The sequence below is a fragment of the Mixophyes fleayi genome, chromosome 9 (genome assembly GCF_038048845.1).
Source record: "Mixophyes fleayi isolate aMixFle1 chromosome 9, aMixFle1.hap1, whole genome shotgun sequence".
NCBI classification, from domain to species: domain Eukaryota; kingdom Metazoa; phylum Chordata; class Amphibia; order Anura; family Limnodynastidae; genus Mixophyes; species Mixophyes fleayi.
This window is the reverse complement of record NC_134410.1, coordinates 102496891-102518253: the sequence shown is the minus strand read 5'-3', so window position 1 is coordinate 102518253 and position 21363 is coordinate 102496891.

Sequence of the window (21363 nt, the reverse complement as noted above, 5' to 3'; positions counted from 1 at the left end):
TAATTATAGATATATTTTTTTTCTGTGTGTTTTTTGGCGGATTTATAACCCACATAAGTATGGGACATATCATGCAGTGTCTTGTATTGTAGAGCACAGCAGACCTACACTAGAAATCTACAGCACATGTTTCTTGAGATCCATGCCTTGATAAATTAAAAAAGTCGAAATATGTGCATTTAAAACCAAATGCATGTTTCATGCCTTGATGAATCAGGTTCACTATATTTTGGAATGATAGACAATATGCACCATGGAAAGTAAAGAGACTCTAAGAGATAAGTATATTTAACAGAAGATGATAATTGTTAATGTTAAAGTTAAATAGTGCAAGATCCACACATATGTTAAAAAAGACATGCCCATGTACTAAAAAGGACATGCATATGTTGCGGGACTGTATATGTGTGATATATATGAAAAGATTTTGTACAGGTAGAGAATATCCCATTCAATCCCTGCATATTTTCCTTTTGTTTCTATTGAATATTTGTACTGCTCATTGTAATGTATAACCTTCCATCCACACTGTATTCTATGGTGCTTGTTTTCCTTTTTGACCTCAGGCTGTACATGTGCTTTGATTTTGAAGGAATGGATGCTTTAACTGCAGTGCTCTATGTTTCTACAATGTTTGATTATATGACATGTTAAGTGCCCCTGTGTGGGTTTAGTTGTGTTGTTTGTTTGTTTGTGCTCATGAAAACAAAAATAACAAGAAAACTTGTTAGATTGAAAAAAAAAAAGGACATGCACATAGTTTAACAGTGAAGTAGCGATCGCTTCCGTGATACCATCATCGCAGCGTGACGTAAATTTGGTAGGTACAGGGCAATCTTAACAACATTATGGGCCCCCGGGCAAAGCAGTGCACCTGGGCCCCTAGATATAGATATAGATATAGATATATAGATGTATACAGATACAGATACAGATATAGATATAGATAGATAGAGATAGATAGATGTACTTGCTCAGTGACCCTTGAAGGTGTTTTTTGCAGGTTTTTTTGTTTTGCAGGATTATTTATTCTCATTAAGAGCCGTGCCTATGGGGCCCCCTTGCCCGTGGGGCCCCCGGGCAGCTGCCCATCGTGCCCAATGGAAAAGATGGCCCTGGGTAGGTAGGTATATGCAGGCAGAAGGAATAATTCTGATATAGTAGAACTGCAATAGTCTTAGGTTTGTAAACAGATAGCCTGTATTTGGTCCAAAAGTAACCCCAACATTCGGGGATAGAAAGGTGGAACTTACCCTTTGTGAATGGCTATATGGCTGTTGCTTCGCCTCTCTTGATGCCTCGCTCCGGCTGCATGGAGGGATAGTATGAATCCCAGTAGTCTAGGCCGTGACTAAGTTCTCGGTGCGCATGCATAGAAGATCGAGCAGTAACAGATTCTTCCTCAAAAGTGCTAACGTTATGGATAAATGGATGGATGAGTGGTATAAATAATCTGTTTCAATGCGTTTTGCTTAACAGCTTCCCCAGGGATAGATAGTTAACCTATGTCTACAGGTAGAAGTTTATAAAGGACGACATGGTGTAGTCCAGTAGTTGAGTTGTAAATAGAGAGCCAATCAGTAACTAGGTCCGTCAATTGACATTACTAGGAGCCACTTGTAAAGAAGAAAGAGTTTATCCTTATAAAGAAAAATAAACCATGTGTCGTGAACATAGAGAGCTTGCAGTTATTTATAAGGGATAATTCATAACTACAGTGTAAATAGGTGATATCAAATGAATCCATTGTTAAGTTAACGTGTAAGGTTTGCAGTCAGAGAGTCTGTTGTAAATTTATTGGATGGCTTTGCACACCCCAGTGTGAACAGATAGAAGTGTCACCTGGGGGGGGTTCAAAGAACTCCCGGGGTGAGATCTAGACTATTTGTGACACTTGAATAGACTTTTAGGTACCGCTCAGCATGTGGTCTGGCTCAATGAGGCCATGTGCTAACATAGCCTATATGTAATACTGTATAGACAAAAATAATTCAGTTTTAAAATATGCCACTTAAAATCAATAAAAGTAGTGATCAACCACATATTCCTCAATGGCATGATGAAGGGCAGCTCATATGTTAAATTAAGAATTCTGCCCCACAGAGAAATGAAGAAAAGGAGTGTTAGCTCTGCGAATGCATTGTACTTAGTCATGTTTGATATGAAAAGATGGACAAAGTCATGGGGGATTTATTAATGATAAAATTGGATCGATGTAATGCTGTCCAGGAAAAATATATCACATAGTAGAATTGGTTAGTAAATCGGGCAACATGTAAATTTGGTTTGAAAAAGTGTCCCAAGACACAATTCATGTAAGTGCAAATCTGAAGGTAATCCTTTTTATTTTAAACTGTTTTTGCTTGTTATGTCCAATTTATTAATTGTTTATTCATTGTTTTTCTTTATATCTGAATGCCCTGTACTTTTTGTATATTAAATCTATAATTTAATAAGTTGCGTCCTTGATACTCTAAAGAATCCATTGCCTGTTTAGAAGAGAGATTGCTCGTCCAGGTTAACCCTTGGAATGCCAGTGTGTGATTTGTTGATACATTTGATTAACAAGCTGTGTGTGCTTGTATGTACATTTGTGTAACAGTCTGGAGGTGTGAAGAGTTAACCCTGTGTGTGCTGGTGTGGGTCTTGCTAGTTTGTGGATAACTAGAAGCCTGTGTGCCAGTGTGGGACAGTATATTGGGGTCCTATTGCCCGTACCAAATAGGTGGTGGCTGAACCTTGAGGTGTCTGGGGGGTGTGAGAGCGCTGTGTTTGGGGGCGATTCCGTAGGTCTAGAACCTGTGTGATAGGTGAGAGAGACTGCGGGCTGAAATCGTGTGTGACCTCCTACAGCAAACACCCCAACATCACGGCAGCTGGGAGCGTGTTCGTGACACCATGTATCACAAATTAAATACAAATGTGAATATTATTTAGAGAGAATTTTCATACATAACAAACAGAAATAAATGAAATAATAAATTGGCTGGCCATCTGTACAAAATATCAGGGTATAACATTAACAGATGAAGGTATATAGGCTGCTGCCGATGTTGACAGTAGCTATAGCCATTTAATGAACAAGGAAGTGTTTCCTTCAGATATCTGAACCAACCTAACTGTTTAAATAAACAAGAATATGGTACAAAGAAGTAGTTTTATTTATTAAAGATAAATAAATAGAAGTACTTTGTAGTGCAAGGGATCTACTTGTATTTGATAAAGGAGATATGTCCTTGGAAAGGGGAAGAAACCAGATATGTGTGAAATTAGACCCTAGGTAATACCTATTAAGGATGTAGGCAAAGTGAGATGTAATAGGGAGAATGGTTATACAGACATCAAGTGTCACAGAAAGTTGTTAAGTTCAAAATCAATATTGAGTCCCTTTGGTGATAGAGTTTTCATATTAAAAATCCATCTGGACTCTTCTCGGGATACGATTCCTAAATAGTACCCTCCCCTCCATGGGGGACTCTGTGGATGCCTATAAATGTGAGTAAAGTCGGGTCATTTGCATGGTGTACAGCAAAATGTTGCAACACACTATGGGTGTACAACTCTTTACTGATGTTACGGTGATGTTCGGATATTCTTACATGTAATTTTCTGTTGGTCCTACCTATGTATTTTACACCGTTGGGGCATTGGAGGAGATAAATGGTCCCTGAAGTGTCAGATGTAATTTTAGCTTCAATGTTGTAGGTTTCTCCAGTGACGTTGGATGAGAAAGTAGTGATGGACATGGATGTGGCTAACTTTGCATGCAATACATCTATTTCAATGGTAGAATTCCCCATTTAGCCATGTGCTGACTGCACTGGTGGTTTTGGGGGGGGGGGGGGGGGGGTTGGTGCTGCTCACTAATTCTTTCCTAAGATTATTCACCTTAGTGTGGATAAATCTTGTTTTTTTCAGGGAGGATTTCCCTCATTTTTTCATCTCTTAACAATACCTGATGATGATGATGATGATGATGAATACCTTCCAGTGTCTTTTAAAGATATTCTCAATCTTTTTGGAGTCCTGGCTAAATCTGGTGATAAACGGAATCTGTTCAAACTCCTCCTTTCTATCTTTTTTGGAAAGGAGAAAATCTCTGTCTGCACATTTTATGGTATTGTATGCATGTTCAACAGTGTCAAGGTTATAGTCCCTCTCTAAGAATCTTTCCTTGAGGGTATTTGCCTGTATTTGCCTGTCATATGGGTCGATTTTTGAACAGTTACACCTTATTCTAGTGAATTGGCATTTCGGTATGTTTTGGATACAATTTTTATGGTGACTACTGGAGGATGGAATGTAAGAATTGGAATTCACCTTTTTAAAGACGGTCCTGGTTTCGATGTGACCATTTTCAATACAGATTTCCAAATCCAGGAATTGGATTGATTGAGAGCTGATGTTAGCCGTGAATTGTAGATTTAGTTCATTATGGCTGATGTGTGATAGAAAAAGGTCAAATTCGTCTCTGGGACTTGTCCAAATAAGGAGGATATCGTCAATGTAGCAACATCAAAACTGGATATGTTTAGCATAGGGGTTGTTGTCCCAAATAGTAGTATTTTTCCATTGCACCATAAACAGGTTCACGTAACTGGGTGCAAATTTTGTGCCCATAGTAGTCCCGCAAACCTATTTATAGAAATGACCTTTAGCTCAAAAATAGTTGTGCTCTAGAATGTGTTAGATGCTTTCCAAAAGGAAGTCTATTTGGGCCCCTGGGATGTCCGAATCTGAGTGGAGGATATTTCCAACAAAGGCACAGCCCTTTTGGTGCTCAATCACTGTGTACAAGGAGGTAACATCACACGTGACCAGTGTGTGTGCCTCCTCCCACCTGATCACTTTGAGCACCTCTAAGGCATGCCCTGTATACCTGTATACCTCAGGTAGCTCTTCTGTTTTACCACCAGCGGTTTCAAAAAAGAGTCATTGTAACTGGACATGATGTCCACTGCGTTTTCAGACATGGACTGCACCTGTTTAGCATTACTGGTGCTGCAATAGCAATAGCACGCACCTGGGTGCAAGGTATCACATTTATACCCCCCTTCCCCTTCTTACTGGTGTAAGCAATAGGATCTTAGTTAACATGTCTTAGGACCAAGGCATTCTGTACTAAGACTCCACCCACCTTTGGGGGTTATCTGTGAAAAGCACATGATTTTCTTTCTCTTCACTTGTGGGACACACAGAAAGACAAACCTATTTTTGGAAGCTCCATGGATAAGCATGTATTTATGGATTATATATAGGAGCTGCATTGTAAGGCAACATGCAGGAATAGTTTGCTTGGTACATGGTTAAGAAAGCATAAGTTGATGAAGTTTAGACAGTATACATGGAGTTTGAATGAAATTGTCTTAATAGAATGTGTTGTGTTAGTTTTTAGTTGACTTGTATGAGTGTAATTAGAAAGTTTTTAGATAGTTCTTGTAAGTTTTGCAGATTGCATGGAGATCAGTGTAACATTTTCCATAGACTGTTTGTTAACGAATATTACTGAGATTTTGATTTATATGGGATTGAAAAGTGAGGAAAATGATTGATACATAGCAAGTCATAAAATTGTATGGAAAGTGAAGAAAATGATTGATACTTAGATGGGATTGGTTTAGAAAGTTGGAATAAAGGAGTTTTATACTAAAACAGTGCTGTACATGAATATATTGTGAATTGTGCAATGCAGTTTAGTGCTGGATAAATTGAGTGAACAAATTGGCTCCTGTGTGAACCAGAGACATGTGTGTTGCGCTTTGCTCAGAGCCAGGGTCATGTTGTCTGGTCTCCATTTTGTAATGTTGTCTTTTGTCTGTTCACCATCTTACAATGCCTCATCTAGAATACTGTGTTCAGTTCAAGAGGCCATATTTCCAGAAGCATATAAATACACTAGAGACTGTACAAAGAAGGGCAACTAAAATGGTGCATGGCCTATAGACAAAACTTACCTGGAAAGACTTAAAGATCTTAATATGTATAGTTTGGAGCAGAGAAGGGAAACGGGGGTCATGATAGAAACTTTAAATATATCAAAGGTTTTAACAGGCTACAGGAGGGAAACATTCTTCAAAGGAAGAGAAATATTAGAACACAAGGACATGCACTGAAACTGGAGGGAAGTAGATTCAGAGGACATTTAAGAAAAACTTACTTCACAGAAAGGGTAGTAAATAAGTGGAAAGGCCTCCCATCAGTGGTGGTAAAGGCTAATACAGCGGAATAATTTAAACATGCTTTGGATAGACATATCAATATCCTTAGAAAGAACTAAAGATCAAGTAATGTTTGAGGTTACCATAGGTTAAAAAATGGGCAGACTAGATAGGCCAAATGGTTCTAATCAGCTGACAAATTCTATGTTTCTATGTTTCTACGTCGGACTCACATATGAGACATATGGATACCCTCCTTAGACTCTTCTCAGGATTATGGAGTGCCCAAACAGTCCAGTATTCTTTACAGGCACTGATTTGGCTGTTTTGAAGTTGACCATGACAGATCTACTGTCAGGCGCCGTCCCCGCATTGTCCATAAGTGCCGGGGACAGACGCCTGTCTCCTGTGCCAAATCACTTCCCGTTTTCGTGCGTTGCTAGGCAACGGGACGCTTCTCTCCCCTGCATGTTAGCTGTCAGGTGCATCTGACCGCCAAAAATCACTACCATCCTATCAGGGGGCACATTAGGGTTCTTAAGGCACCTCCTTCAACTAGTCTGGTCTCAGAGTATTGGTTTCACCAGCTCCAGCATTCTGTCTCATGTTCCCTTGTTCCTGTTATTTGCTGCATTGATTCCTGACTCCTGGCTTTTTCCCAACCACTCTGTCATCCTGTGATTTGGTTCTGTTTGTTATCTGGTTTCTGACCTCTGGCTCGCTTCTGACCAACCCTTTGGATCACCCTTGTGTACTGCATTATCATTTGGTATCTGACCTGGACTGCATGACCATTCCTGTTCTCTTCTGCTGCACTGATAATCAACTTGGAGATCAGCGACCTGCGCACCTCAAGCAGCCAAGTACATACCTCCTTGCTGGGGTCCCTGGTGAATACTGGGAGAGCGTTAGACTCCGCACCTCCCTGTTTAGTTGCGCCAATATCAGTCAGTGGCACCCACAAGAGTCATTATCATGACATATACATTCTGAGTGAGTACTTCTACCAGTACCAGCAGTAGCAGAACCCGTTCCAGCAAAAAGTGGGCATGGTCTGAGCCTTCTCTTGCCACTGCGGGTGGTGCTTGGAATGTTAGCTAGTTAACTTTTTTTGGACAAATCACTACATTCATGGAAAAATTCTCTCTTAATCCTCCTCCTTACATCAAGAGCAGATGTTTTCTGCTTGAGGTTGTCAGGCAGTGTTTGGATTTTGAGAACACTTTCTTACCCTTTGTTCCTGACAAACCTTTTTTACTAGTAGAAAACGTACTACTACAGACAGTACTAGAACTGGGATGCACCTGATCTATAGACTGATCCATGGTTGTCATTGACAATGCTACTTGAATTTGGAGCTAAATTCAGCCGGCTCTGCAACAATGAGATAGGTAGATAGGTAAAGGAGCGAATTACCTTACAATACTTTTGACACTGTTCCACAATTATATAATTTAGGGGGGGTGGGGGGGTTCTTGCCGTGGTTGTTCTGATTTTGGTTGTTACTATTTAACAGGTGCTGCATATATCACAAGAGAGCGCTTTCCTTTACTTTTTTTTACTTTTGTTGACTATCTTCTGCCATGTTAGCGCCTCGCTAGATTTCTAGTTCAGTTTAAAAATCAAATCAAACGATATGATATGCTTTAGAACGATTATCATTCAACGTTGCAGTGTACACACTAATAAAATATCGGGCAGATGTTACGGTAACCAGTGCGGCAAAAACTTATAGAACTAGTAGCAGAGGTCTTCACCTATAGCAGACGCTTTTCCCGTAGAGACTGGTTATGCTCACAGGTACTCAGATACCCCCAGGACATAAACTCAAAGTAGTATAAGTTTATACTTACACGGCCGCGTACAGGTACAGGAGATAGCACACGGAGTGGACGCAGGCCAGAGATGTGCGGACTGGACGGAGCACCGGAGGAGATGTTAGGTACCAACAGGGTCACCAGCAGAGGTTCAGAATCCGGGTACAGGCAATAGGTCAGGGTCACAGACAAAGGTTCAGAATCCGGGTACAGGCAATAGATCAGGGTCACAGGCAAGGTTTAGAATCCAGAGACAGGCAAAGATCATACACAGGTAATCAATCTAGGGTTCAACACCAAAAATAGCTCAGGAGCAGGCAGCAATACTGGAAACAGGACGCTATAACCGGCAGTGAGGCTTAGTCCTCACTGCATTAAATAGTCCTATGAGCCAATCAGGGAAGAGCTCTAAGAGAAAACCCAGGAGTAGCCTAATTAATACATGGCCCTATCCAACCAATGAGGAGAGAGTGTGCAGCTGCCTAATTAACTCACAGCCCTGAGTGGCTGGCCCTGCACAGACCTGTGCGCACACGCCCGGCTGTTTGACAGCTGGTCGGTCGCAGCGGCAGGAGATCTCCAGCGTCCCGATTGTTGCCCAGGCAACTTTGATGAAGACACAGGAAGTGACGTCCTAGAGACGGACGGGATTCCCGTGGAAGGAAAGTAAGAGTCGCGGCGGTGCCCGTGGCCGCCGCAACTAACAGCCGAACAGTCGTTTATCGGGTGATTGGCCCGATAATCGGCTGAAAAATCCTGTAGTGTGTACCCAGCCTTCGATACTTGTTTATTTTGGTATTATCACGCATCTCACCGGTTAGTTCCATTCTGTTTCTTATGTACATTGGTTTCCCTTGGTTACTGGTATCTGCTGTACAGCCTGGCGTTCCTCTATACTCAGACGCTATTTTGCCAAGTATTCTACACATGCGTAACCACGGAAATCTTTAAAACCTTTGCTTCGCAGTGATTGGATGATCACCAGCCAGTTCCCTTTATAAGGGTTCTCCTCCTTTCAATGAGTGTCAGATCATCAGGTCTCCCTACCTGTTAAGAAGCATTACCTCGGACTCCTGTTTGTGCTTATACTTACCTTTGTTCCTGACTTCGTGGGTTAGGCCATTCATTTAACTGCTGCAGCTTCACTCGCCATCGGTCCACCTGTGTGGATCTCAGCACTTCTGCTCTCTGCAGCTCAGCACTTCTCAGCTACACCTGTTCAGCCTAATCCGCTGCTAGACCTGTGACTATAGTGCTTCGCTCAGCATCCACCCTGTTCCTGAATTACTACACTAGTTGTATACCTCAGTCCTTCTGAGTCCTGCAGCTCATCGCTTGACAGCATCATCATTCAGCTTATTCTGCTGTTAATGTTCTTATATTTACATTGTATCTATGATGTTATTGACTATACTGCATCAGCATCTGTTCTGTTCCTGAATTAATACACTCAGTCCTTATATGTCCTTCAGCTCATCGCTGTGCAGTACTACCTGCTCAATCTATTCCACTATCAAGACTCGTGGCTATACTTCTGATCATCACACAGCATCCATCCAGTTCCTGAATTTCCATATACCTGGGGCTACATTCCATGCTGTCTTACAGCTACTTGGTGGTTCTCTGAATTATCTGCTCTGCGCCCCCTAGAGGACCGCGACCTTCAATTGAGAGCAGCTAAGAACATATTCTCTTGCGGAAGTCCCTGGTGAATGCCTCTCTTCTGTTAGAATCCGCACCTCTCTGGGGGTAAGCTGTCACTCAAGCAGAGAACAAGACTTATCCCACTATCTGGCTATTGTGACAGGTATTATCGCTTGGGTTTAGAAGTCTCCACCTACCATACTGTATATCTGGGCCTCCCATGGGTTGCATTGTCTGTCTGGTAGGCAGGGATAGCTTTTGATAAGTTTTTGTATACTGTCACTGATTACAGTTAGGACCATCCTAATAACAGAATCACCTTCTAAGTGGATGACTCGCACACATATTAGCATATGTATGCAACTAAGATTAGGTTATATATGCCTACCGACACATTCATACAGAGGAATCCTTTTGTATGTGCTCAAGCACATTAACTTATGGCTAAGAGGAGTAAAGACAGTGATAATTGTCACTTGGTTCAATATTTAACAAGTTAATATTCATTACACCAGTCTTCAAATTAGGGGCGGGCTGGGCCGGACCACAAAAATCTATTTTGGGCCGGTCTCTATTACTTGGTTGCTGGCCCCTTCTCCTGGACCAGCCACCTTCTCCCATTGGCCGAGGATTCTTAGGATGCTACCCCCCTTCCTCCCCTCCACTCTTTGTGTCCTTCTACTGGTGTCACATGGGACGCTCACCACGTGACAGGTGCCGACCCATGTGGGAAGAGGATCATCCGCACATTGCACGGCTCGAACAAGGTAAGTGCCAGCGTGGGTGGTGAGGTGGTATGTTAGTGTATAGTGTGTGTGTCAGGTTATTGTGTGTGTGTCAGGTTATTGTGTGTGTGTGTGTGTGTGTCAGTACATTGTGTGGACCAGTATATATTGTGTATGTTTGAGGGGGCCAGTGTATATATTGTGTTTGTGTGTGCATTTGTGTGTGTGAGTGGGGGCCCGTGTGTGTGTGTGTGAGAGAGAGAGGGAGGGGGCCAGTGTATATATTGTGTGTGTGTGTTCACGTTTGTGTGTGTGATGAGTGGGTGCCCGTGTGTGTGTGTGAGAGACAGGGGGCCAGTGCATATATTGTGTGTGAGAAGGGGCCTGTGTATATATTGTGTGTGAGAGGGGGCCCGTGTATATATATTGTGTGAGAGGGGGCCCGTGTATATATATTGTGTGAGAGGGGGCCCGTGTATATATTGTGTACTTGCATTCATATGCTTGTGGGGACATTGACCTGTTTACACACCAACACTGTGAGGACCTGAGTCGTAGTGGGAACAAAAATTGAGATCCCCACAAAGCTTCTCAAGGCTTATCAATGCAGGGGACCTTGCTGATATGCTCAGCATAAGAATCTGGTATGTCCCCGCGAGTCACATTTGTCAGAACAAAAGTGTTCGTGTGTCCAATGTGGAAGGGAGAAAGTGTGTGTGCATCCCACTGCTAGAGGCCAGTACTCCATCCAAATGTATAGCAGGAGCAGGAAAAGGAAATAACTGCATCCTGCCGGTGTTTTGTACACCAAGCGGGTAAAGACACGGTCAAATTCTTCTGACACTGAAGATAAAGCGGGAACAGTGAAGCATGACAGAGCTCACCGGTAGCTCCGACTATAGCCTAGAGAGCAGTGGAGATGAGTATGCTCCTGACACTTCAGAGGAGAGCGGTTCAGACACCAGCGGTGATGCCCTGTTGCCCACCAGCGCAGCAGAGTGCAGGTACCCAGAGATGAGTTCTATGTACAACCCTTCTCAACTATCTGCTAGCTATGTTTTAAACACAGACGGTCGGAGAGACGACGCAGTGTTTGTCCAAACGCTATCCAGAAACAGAAATGGCTCCAGGGCATATAACAAAAAGCAGTACTGTCTGTACTGTGAGAAGCCCCTCTTAAAAAGTGCCCGGCACATTGAGCATGTTCACCGCAATGAAACTGAAGTAGCCTGGGCCCTGAAATTCCCCAAGCACTCGAAAAAAAGGGGCATGCAAATGGCACATCTTCGCAATAGGGGCAACTTTGCACACAATACTGGGGCAATGAGGGCAGGCCATTGCGTTCTGGTCCCGATCAAACTTCCAGACAAAGTGATGGATGCTTAAGGTTTCATGCACTGTGTAGCTTGCCAGGGCTTGTTTGCAAGGAAATATCTGTAGCGACACATGAAGAGATGTAAGCTAAACCGAAGGGACAACAAGCTCACACCTGGCAAGAACAGAGTCAAGTCACTGTGCACCTTTGTTCAGCCTGTTCCACTTGACATCAGTGATGACTTTTGGTAGTTTTTGAGTGACATGACCCAGGATGAAGTCTTACTCGCAGTCAAAAATGATCGATGCATCATGCAGATGGGACAGCATCTGTTCAACCGGGTCAGATCAAATGTTGGCAGACACAAGTACATCTGTCAGAAGCTTAGAGAAATGGGCAGGTTACTGCTACAGGCCAGAAGAGCTACCCCTTTGGAGAGCATGGAAGAGTTTACCGCCCCATCGAACTTACTGCACGTAGTAGACGCTGTGAATCTGGTACTGTTATGCTCAGGGGAGTCCCTCAGTCAGTATTCGCACCAGATCAGCAGCCCGCAGAGTCTAACAGCCTCTCAGGTCTTCACCAAGAACTGCTGCAAGGCAGGATGGGCTTGGCTGCTGAGAATTGCAAGTTGTGGTCCCTACTTAAGCTTACAAACGTGAGGGATAGATAGACACGTGGCAAAGTAATACTGGAAAGGTATCTGTAGCCATAGTCAGATGTACAGCAGAGATTCCTCCGAGGGTAGGTAAGGTACAGCCGGGTCTGGTACACAATAGACGTCACACCAAAGGATGATCTAACAGAGTAATGAGGGCCAAGTCGTCTCTGGTACATAATAGCAGATGTCTGTCACACCAAAGGATAATGCAATGGAGTAATGAGGGCCAAACCGGGTCTGATATACTATAGCAGATTTCTAATACGCCAAAGGAAGATCCTTTAGAGAAGTCTGTACAAGCCGAGTCTGGTACACCAGGAAGTCACAGGAGATGCAAGAAGGAACACAGGAAGGAGCACAGTGAGCAGATACAGGGAGCCACACAGGGCTTGACACAGTGCTTGTGTCAGAACGCGATTTATATACAGAGGACAGACAGAGTTTTAAATCCCCGCCGGGGGTCACATGATCGGCGCAGCCGAAACCCAGAAATGACAGTCGGCCGGCTGCATGAGGATTGTGGAGCAGGTGAATATTACAGGTAGCTGGCTATGACAAGGAAACAGGTACATTTAAGACGCCCTCGCTGGCACTCAAGATCGGGCACGGTCTGCAAAGGATATCGAGCATTGTGGAGTGCCGAGCCATGATGGAGTGCTGCACTTGTGCAGGTGAAAGCACACGAAATTTCAGGAAGCTACATGAGGGGAGATGGAACGATTTGATCTCATTGGCTGCCTTGAAAACTCTTAAGGAGTCCAAGTAGAACATGCCTCAGCTCTTGCCTTTCATGGAAGATGTGAAAAAGATGCACTTGTACCTCGATGAGAATCCGCAAGCCTACCGAAGTGGGCTATCCACTGAGCCTACGGTTAACCACTGGGCACTACTTGAAGAAGTCACCCTGGCACATGTCATCTTGTTCAATCGAAGAAGGGAAGTGTCACGGGCACTAGGAGTCTTTACCCAGGGATCACCAGGTGATAAGCTTACCAGAGGAGTGAAGATGGTAATATGGTACTCTGGTAGCGGGGTGATCACGGAACAGGAGACAGCAGATGATAGAGATGCTCGGGAAAGTCTATGACTAGCAGCACTTGTAATATATATGTAGTAATACACGAGGAACTGAATGGACAAAGGACACGTGAGGGTCGTCAGTGGTCTGCGGTAGCAAGTTGTACCACTGCTATAGTGAGGAGGAATGTCCAACAGAAACGAGGAGGTGATGAGAGTCAGCGGTCTGCGTTAAGCAAGTTGTACCGCTGTCTGGGTGAAGGAATAGAATCCAGGTGAAGGTATCCGGGGAGTCAGTGGTCTGCGTTAGCAAGTTGTACCACTGCTATGTGAGAGGACACTGGAACAGGTGACACAGGAAACAGGAATCAGTGGTCTGCCCCTAGCAAGTTGTACCACTGAATATATATGTGAGGAGGAGCACGGGGAGAGACTGCAATACAGAGGATACACGGGCACCTTGAACTTGATCCACAATGACATGCACCATATAGTAATGACGAACAGCACTGCAATAATACAAAGTCACAGAAACTATCCGGGCAAAAGCTAACACAGTCAATGATGGCAATAGTCTCAGCGGATAGTAAGCTCCAGAGGAGAACAACTCAGTCCAGCAAGATATGCAATACACCAGCACAGTCAATGAGAAGTATGCATACCGTGGTTCAGGAGCAGGCTGTCAGACAGGAGTGCAGAGATACCTGAACGGCTGGAGGCCGGCAGGATGCGAAGTCCTGGGAGGGTGAAGCGGTAATCAAGTAGGTGCAGCGCACAGGTAGGTAGACCAGCAGGGAAACAAATACTCAGGAAGCAGTAGTATGTAGAACTGGACTCCTGGAGGACCCTGAAGAGTAGCGATGGTCTAGATGAGATGAAAGCAGTGAGGCGCAGATCCGATGCAGACTGGCGAGTAGACATCAGCAGGAACACTGAAAAGCACGGAGAGCGGATCAGCTGCTGCAGACACGAGCAGAACCGAGGAGTAGCAGCCAGCAGGACTCTGCAGGCACACGGAGGCAGCGGATAGAAACCAGCAGGTGCAGCCACGATGAAACACGGGAGAGTAGAGCTGAGCTGGAACTGTTGATCACGGAGAGCAGCGGATAGGAATCAGCTGGTGAAGTCTCGAGGAAACACAGGAGAGTTGAGGGGAGCTGAAGACTGTAGCGCACGGAGGCAGCGGATAGGAATCAGCTAAACAGTCACGATGAAACACAGGAGAGTTGAAGTGGTCTGAAGACTGTAGTGCACGGAGGCAGCGGATAGGAATCAGCTAAACAGTCACGATGAAACACAGGAGAGTTGAAGTGGTCTGAAGACTGTAGTGCACGGAGGCAGCGGATAGGAATCGGCTAAACAGTCACGATGAAACACAGGAGGGTTGAAGTGGTCTGAAGACTGTAGTGCACAGAGGCAGCGGATAGGAATCAGCTAAACAGTCACGATGAAACACAGGAGGGTTGAAGTGGTCTGGAAACCACAGGAATCAGCAGCGCTGAATACACGAGGAAACACAGGAACACCTTCAGAGGCTCATGGGGAATGAGACTCCAAGATCAGGCAACGAGGTATGGAACTCAGGTGCTATAAATAGGGAGTGTTGCCTGATCAGCCAATTAACTAAAGGGACAGGAACTGAAGGTTTGAAAGGGCTGCACATGCGCAGACCCTCAGGATGGTGGACGGCCACGGTTCCTAAACACACAGGAAGAAGCACTCACAGTCTGGTGAGTGACAGGAAGGGGGAGTTTCAAAAATGTTGCTGACTACTTTCTCTTCAAGAGATACCTCGGATCTCCACGAAGATGTGTCCCTAGCGCTTTTCGAGGTTGAGAGGAAGCTCTGCCGGCACATCACTAGCATTGAAATCCGTGGAAAACGAGGGAGAAAAGTCCCCATCCTGCTGACACCAGCCATGCAAGCTGCGATGGAACTTCTAACAGAAAAGCGTGACAAATGTGGAGAGGATAGCCAAAATGTCTACATGTTCGCCAGACCAGCTGTCACACTTCAGTGGCTCCGATTGCATATGAGTGTTTGCCCGAGAGTGTGGGGCTAAACAACCCCACTCACTGTCATCCACGAAGCTTCGAAAGCACATTGAGGACCTTTGAGAAAGTGGCAACCTAAACGACACAGAACTGGATCAGTTTTCAGACATCCTTGGGAACGATATCAGGGTGCATCCCTCCCAGTAGTTAGCCTTCAACTCACCAAGATCAACAAACTATTAATGGTTTTTGAGAGTGGCAGACTGGTCGAATTCAAAGGCAAGAATTTGGATAAGATGTTGCCTTTCATGATGTTGCCTTTCATGATCCGGACAGTAAGAGGAAAATCTGGTGTCTGATGTATGCTTTTGACTTGTACCTCGGTCATTTACATATCTGATTCTTTTCAGAACTGGTCCAGGTACAGAGCGACATGTTGGTTGATGAGCAGTCCCCCGTGACAAAGAGACAAGTGGTCAAGCATTTAGTCGACACTTCTTTGTCAGAAGAGAGGTGATGTATGGACCTTGCAACACGGGACCAGTGCCCAGCCATGGCACCCACAGATAGGTGTAGCACACAGTTTTGCTAGGCAGAAGAACTTTGCCTTCTCTGTATTTTGTGGAGCCATAATGGACCACTCTACTTCCTTTCAGGTTGCAAAGAAATCCTAGGACAGAGAGGAGGTCCAAGCTGTGGATAAACACCTGATGTGGTTAATACAGACATGCCAGGTGCCTGGAAAGCGAGACTGTATTGCCTGCCTTATGGCTGAACCATCCTTACTGAAAGATCGGAACTGGTCTGGGGTGAAATTCTATATAAAGAACCGCATAACAGCTTTAAAGAGGGATCTTATTGATCCCTTGTTGATCCACGCAAACACGGGAAGAACATACAAACTCCACACAGAGAAGGCTATGGTCAGGAATCGAACTCATGACCCCAGTGCTGTGGGGCAGAAGTGCTAACCACTAAGCCACCATGCATCCCACAGTCAAAATACATGACACTTTCCCCATCTTGCAGTCCATGTCAGTACTTTATGCAAAGTCAAAGCGTAAATCTCCTGTGGTAACTCTGGCGACAAACCACATCTACACCTATGATTGTTCTGTCGACAGGGCATTAGGAAAGGGGTGTCCCTATATGCCATGTTCCAGACATGGGACCTCATGATGCAATAAAAACAAGTATGTGTGTGTGTGAGAGAGGGGACCAGTGTATATAGTGTGTGTGTGTGTGTGAGAGGGGGGGCCAGTGTGTATATATTTTGTGTGTGTGTGTGTGTGTGAGAGAGAGAGAGAGGGGGGGCAGTATATTAATATAATGTGTGTTCATGAGGGGGCCCTTATATTAATATAGTGTATGTGTGGGGGGGGGAGGGCAGTATATTACTAGAATGTGTGATTGTACCTTTAATTTAATTCTGGAGTGGTTTAAGAGCTATTAATTGAATGTAGGGCTGTTTGAGAAAAATTAGGTCTATTAAATGTGATTATGAATTATTTAATGCCGGGGATGGTTGTGGGAAATGGTTATATTTATTAAACGTAAATGCTATTTAATTTATTGCTGGGGCTTTGGAGGGAAAGAAATAGGTATGTTTATAAAATGGGAACACTATTTAATGTTGGGGGGATATAGGTCTCTTTATTAAATGTGTGTGCTATTAATTTAATGTCAGAGCTAGTTGGAGGGAATTAGATCTATTTATCAAATGTGAATACTAATATTTTAATTTTGGGCTGGAGGGAGGCTTTATGAAACGTGGGTGTTATATTGCTTTAACGGCAAGGCTGGTTGGAGAATTCTAAATTTCATTTACCCATTTTTTTCCAAATAGAGCATCCAACATTCCAGGATCCAGACAAGCAGCAACTGCTCTAAAGACACCAGCAGCCACAAGTGGTGAAAGTGACAATAACAGTTAGGAGAGAGGAGGACAGTCTGCCAACTGTCCTGAATCTGTTGGAGCAGTCCCGAATTTAGGTGACTGTCTCTCTTAGTCAGGATTTGGTCTATCTGCAAGGACAGTTGGGAGGTATGTCCCGCTTCACACTGTACTGAAGGCAGAGCTGTGTGCATCTAACAGTAGTGCAAACAGTATTGCCTGTGTATTTGTCTAAAATGATAACCATGTTACATCATAGGGGCCCCCCCTGTCTGAAGTACCCTGGGCCACCCAGAGCCTTAATCCAGCTTTGGGCCAGGGTGTCAGATTGACACCTAGTGCTCTGCTCCTCCTACCAGTAGCACCGTTCATATTATTTGTTTTAGGTTAACCCTAAAACAAATAATAACACTATTAGTATATAGTAGAGATGCTCACTGACCCCCGTGAAGTGGTTTTGGTTTTGGATCTGTAATTTTAAAGAAAAATTGGTAAAATATGCTGAAATCACATAATTTTGCTCTTGTTTTGATCCTACATTATGATTAACCTTAATAACACTAATTTCAAGTCATTTGCAGTAAATTTTGACCACCTCACAGGTCACATTATTATTTTCATACACTTTTGAACAAATACTGCAGCAATCTGATGGATGGTAAGCGTGTTCTTGGGTGCATGCTGCTGCTGTTCCTGCTTGTAAAGGCGAATCACCAACCCAGTGGGCTGTCGCAGTCATATAATCTTTAGTTTGCCCAGTTCTGCTTGTCCATATATCTGTGGTTAAGTGTACAGTGGGTAGAATGGCATTTTGCAGCCCAATAATAAAAATTTTACGAGCCTTCTGGTAGAGGTGAGTAATAGCTTTTCTACTGACATGGTGTCGTGATGGAATTTGGTTACGGGGACACAGGACCTCAAGTAACTGTCTAAAACCAGCTGCATTAATAGTGGATATTGGACGCAGATCTAATACGAGCATAGTCGCCATGGCGTCTGTGGTCCGGTTGGCGACTGGGTGACAGCTTTCATACTTGGTTCCTCTTGTAAAGGATTATTTAAAAGTCAATTGTTGTAAACTACTAGTAGTCTTCTTCTTGGTCTGCTTCTGGGATAAAGATTCACCCCCAGCAGCAGCAACAGCAGCAGCAGCAGCAGTGGGTCTAACGTTCAAGAATTCTTCAGAGGAATCAAGGATAGTGCAGGAATCATCTAGCCTTAGGAACTTGGATGCAAGACTAACTCCGATCGCTACTGGGGATATTGATGAGGACGGTGTTGTGGGTGTAGATTGCAGGCGTCGGGATGTAGTTGAGAAAAGAGTCCTAGCTGATGATGGACTGCTTGTTATTTTTTTTACCATAACTTTCTGATTTTCCCAACACCTTGCCATGAACTCGCATCAAATGGCGTAACATGGATGATGTTCCTAGATGGTTAAGGTCCCTCCCTCAACTGACTGTGGCTTTACATACACTACAAATAGCTAGACAACTGTTGGCAGGATTTGGGTATAATTCCACAGATAAGAAGTGGATTTTTTGGTCTTATGTCCAGTCATGACAATGGCCTTCTTCTTATCATGTGCCACAATGGCTTCACTGGTGCAGGACTTACACAAACAACATCATCCTCATCAACATCCTCATTAGCGCCCTCGTCGGCTACACAAATATCCCCCTCATCCTGTTCCAATTCCAAAGTGGCATCCTCAGTTGGTGTATCACCGTCTACACTTGGGCTGTTCAGGCACATATCAGCAAAATTGCTGAAAGGGGCCTTCTTTATGGGTACACTATCAGAATGGTCACGATCATAGCACATAGCACTCGTGGATGGACTCTCCTCAGGCATTGGTGTCATTTCTGAATCTGAGCATACATTTTCCTCTAATGCCTTACTGTTATCTTCCACCTCGGCTTTTACATGTAAAAGTATTTGGGCACCACTTTTGGAATCCAAATTACTTGGTCTTGCTTGGTCACGAGTGACCTTACAAGAAGATGCCTCAGTAACATTTTTAGATCTCGCACTCATAGAGAAAGGCAAAGGCCTCATACTTTCTTTGCCACTGCGTGTGTAGAATGGCATGTTGACAAAAAATTTTTTTCCGCCAGATAACTTTGACTGGATTACAGCTCTTTTTTTGTTGACTACGGTAAAAGGTGTTTTTTTAGATGTCTGTTTCCCTGACTTAAAAAGACTATGTACTTTTACATAGGCTTTACTAGATGACTTACAGAGATTACTATCATCAGGACTGGTGGCTGCGGTTGCTTGTTGCTTCTGCTCTTCTGTGTACCGCTGGAGCTCTTGTCTTTGGGTGTATATAACACCATACACTTTTTGGTGCAAATTCAGAAAAAAAGCCTGCAAGGACTACTAGTTGTATTTCAGCAATGACAATTAGCAATGGAGCTTTTTTTTTTTGGTGTATATAACACTGTACACTTTTTGGTGCAAATTCAGAAGAAAAGCCTGCAAGGACTAGTTTTTGTATTTTTCTGCAATGAGATTTCACACTGGAGCTATGGAGCTCTCCTGAATGTCACTGATTACTTTCTTTAACTCTGCTACCACCCTCCTCTTTCAATTCTCTAGCTTTGCCTGCCCAACTGCTCTACACTCTATGCTACCCCTTCTGTATCCCTCTCTCAAATGGTGCTAGATCGTTGTGGAGAGCGATATTTATAGATTCCAAATCTCGCGAGATCCAAGATCAGACAACATCACAATGACATTTTGCCTCGTTTTTAAATCCCAAAAAGCGTGAAAGTACCGAGTCGACTCGGCTTGGTACTTGGATCCCCTAAGTTCGGGTGTGTTCAGTTTCCGAGGAAACGAGCCTGAGCATCTCTAGTATATAGTGCAATGCAAAAACAAGCCCTTTTGGTGGCAAAAACATCAGGTTTTTAAAGCAAAAGAGCTTTTTGGATTTTGGTAAATTAACCTGTGTCCAGTACTGTAATAGAACTTTATATAATCTATTGCTATAACATGATTTATACCTCATTATAATCAAAAAGGTATGTAAAAAAAAAAAAAAGTGCTGTAGGGAGAAGTAACATATGAATTAAAAGGCAATATAAACTTTTTGTATTTTGTTGCATTTTTTTGTTTCCATTAATTATAATAATAAAGTACCGCTAGATAAAGCAACACTAAAATAGCCTCTTTTTATATTGATAAATATATATTGAATTGAAGACCGCCCTTAAAGGATGGGCTGCTACTTATGAGCCAGTGCTATGTGGTTACCCCCCGGGCTAAAGTCTGCTTGAAATGGCTAACAAATACTGGGAAAAGAGTAATATTCTACTGCAGAACTGTTGAAATAATTGTCCTAACAAGAACATGTCAATAACCTTAGGTCTGTGGAAGTCTGTAATCAAGTGAGTACTATATAAATTAATCAATACCTGATTTGGTCAAGGTGAGAGTAAAAGTTTTTATCATTAGACATATGATTCATGGCTACAGATTTATGCTTTATTGCTGCACCCACACTGGCATTAAAGTCATCCTGAATACCTGAAGTGTTGTCACCAATTTTTTCAGCACTTTTGGCCTTGTGTTGATTATTTCAGCTGATTTTCAGCTGATTCATTCTAGCTTTACAAGCTAGAATGAATCAGCAGTTGACCTTCAGAGGACCTTCAGAGGACTATGCTCCCTGCATACAAAACATTCACATGTTTCATGTTGTTGACTATAGTTCTTTACGTTAGTTTATTTTGCATATAAAGAAAATACTGACTGCGTTTTCATGTAGCACACAAATACTTGATAGCTTTATTTTTACACTGAAATTTAAAGTTGATCTAGGCCATGGCCTATCCCAACTATAAATCTGTCCCCACATTTTAAATTTACCTTCCCCTCGAATGCAACATGGTTTTGCCACGGTGCAAATTTGCTACATTTTTTTTGCTTTGCTTGCGTTAATGAATCGGGCTCTCTGTTGTCTGCTTTTTTTTCCAACAATGACAAGCTTGTCCCTGATATATTTGAAAGGGAGATTGATGTTTGGTCATCAAGCATCAAGTAATGCGGCCAAATGGAATATGAGGTTTAACATAGATAAATGTAAGGTTATGCATTTAGGGATCAAAAACAAGCACGCAATCTATATATTAAA